Source organism: Chrysochloris asiatica, unplaced genomic scaffold, assembly GCF_000296735.1.
Source record: "Chrysochloris asiatica unplaced genomic scaffold, ChrAsi1.0 scaffold00026, whole genome shotgun sequence".
Lineage (NCBI taxonomy): Eukaryota > Metazoa > Chordata > Mammalia > Afrosoricida > Chrysochloridae > Chrysochloris > Chrysochloris asiatica.
The window spans coordinates 18,724,957-18,726,728 of record NW_006408544.1 but is presented as its reverse complement, the minus strand read 5'-3'; the positions used below and the strand labels follow the sequence as shown (position 1 = coordinate 18,726,728).

Sequence of the window (1,772 nt, the reverse complement as noted above, 5' to 3'; positions counted from 1 at the left end):
ACTTGTTGATTTACGTTGTCAGCATTTTCGTAGACTAGGCAGCTGATTGTATCAAAAGCCATGCTGGAGCAAGGTAAGACTTAAAAAGGTTACTCCCCGCCCAATGTAGCCTATTGGGATAGGGGTTGCGCAGGCGCAGACAGTGCGCGGGAAGGAACTGCTCGATGGGCGAAACAAGCTTCGGCTCAAGCAGACCGTTGGTTTGGTGAGGTTGCTGTAGGAGTTCAGCACGCATGCGCACCTGCTCCTGCGTGCCCAGAGGGAGCCAAAAAAAGATACAAGTGATGCCTGATGGGAAGACGTTGCTTGAAGGAGGTCAGCCTAAACTAAGTGTGGCCATGTGTGCTGCCCATGGTTACCGAGCTCAGCAGGCGAAAATGCCGGGCCAACACCTGGGCAGGTCTTGGGCGGCGGTGGCCGTGGAGGAGTACAGCTGTCAGTACGGCTCGCCAAAGTACCTGCTGCTATGCGGCCTGGGCGGGATGCTGAGCTGCGGGCTGACGCACACGGCCATCGTGCCCCTAGACCTGGTCAAGTGCCGCATGCAGGTGGACCCCGGCAAGTACAAGAGCATTGTCAGCGGCTTCCGAGTGACAGTGCAGGACGATGGGCTCCGTGGCCTGGCCCGAGGCTGGGCTCCGACCTTTTTTGGCTACTCCATGCAGGGCCTCTTCAAGTTCGGCCTCTACGAGGTCTTTAAGATCCGCTACTCGCAGCTCCTGGGCGAGGAGAAGGCCTACCTTTGGAGGACCAGCCTCTACCTGGCCGCCTCTGCCAGCGCCGAGTTCTTCGCCGACATCGCCCTGGCACCCATGGAGGCCGTCAAAGTCCGCATGCAGACGCAGCCAGGCTATAGCAGCACCCTGCGGGCGGCGGCCCCCAGGATGTACAGCGAGGAGGGCGCCTGGGCCTTCTACAAGGGTGTCGCGCCGCTGTGGTTGCGCCAGATCCCCTACACCATGATGAAGTTCGCCTGCTTCGAGCGCACGGTGGAGGCACTCTACAAATACGTGGTCCCCAAGCCCCAGAGCCAGTGCACCAAAGCCGAGCAGCTGGGGGTGACCTTCGTGGCCGGCTACATCGCTGGCGTCTTCTGCGCCGTCGTGTCGCATCCGGCAGATTCCGTCGTGTCTGTTTTGAACAAGGAGAAAGGCAGCACGGCCTTTGGGGTGCTTCAGATGCTGGGGTTTGGGGGCGTGTGGAAGGGCCTGCTGGCGCGGATCCTCATGATCGGCACCCTGACCGCCCTCCAGTGGTTCATTTACGACTCGGTGAAGGTTTACTTCAAGCTGCCTCGCCCTCCAGTTGCTCGGATGCCAGAATCCCTAAAGAAGAAGAGTCGTTAGTTTGAAGTGACCAACTGGCTGTAGCCTGGATGGGTGAACTGCGTTCAAGCAAGACTACTGGGCAGACTGTTAGCAGGTTTTAGAGAAATGACTCAGTCCGAGATGGCTTGAAAGGATGGACTCCTTCATTTTGGCAATCGAACAAGGATTGCAAACATTTCATTTAGGGGTTTGAGCCATTATCTTCGGGGATTTGTATGGTTGCTTTTATAGCTTTTCAACAATAATAAAAGGGATTCTTAACAGGTAGTCAGGTTAGGTCATTTAGTGTCTCTAGATTGTATCTCTGACTCACAATTTCTGTGGTCATTATCCAAGTATAGCTACCGAAGAGCCTCCAAGTGAGACTTTGGGGTCAGCACAACTATATGGGATGGGGAACAAAGTACAATTCTGGTATATGGTATTCATCTCTATAGAAATTGT

General features: G+C 55.4%; 1 pseudogene; it reads left to right on the top strand.

Moving 5' to 3' along the window:
- The first annotated feature begins 338 nt into the window (after positions 1 to 338).
- Positions 339 to 1,346, top strand: LOC102834126 (annotated as a pseudogene).
- Positions 1,347 to 1,772: the final 426 nt, after the last annotated feature.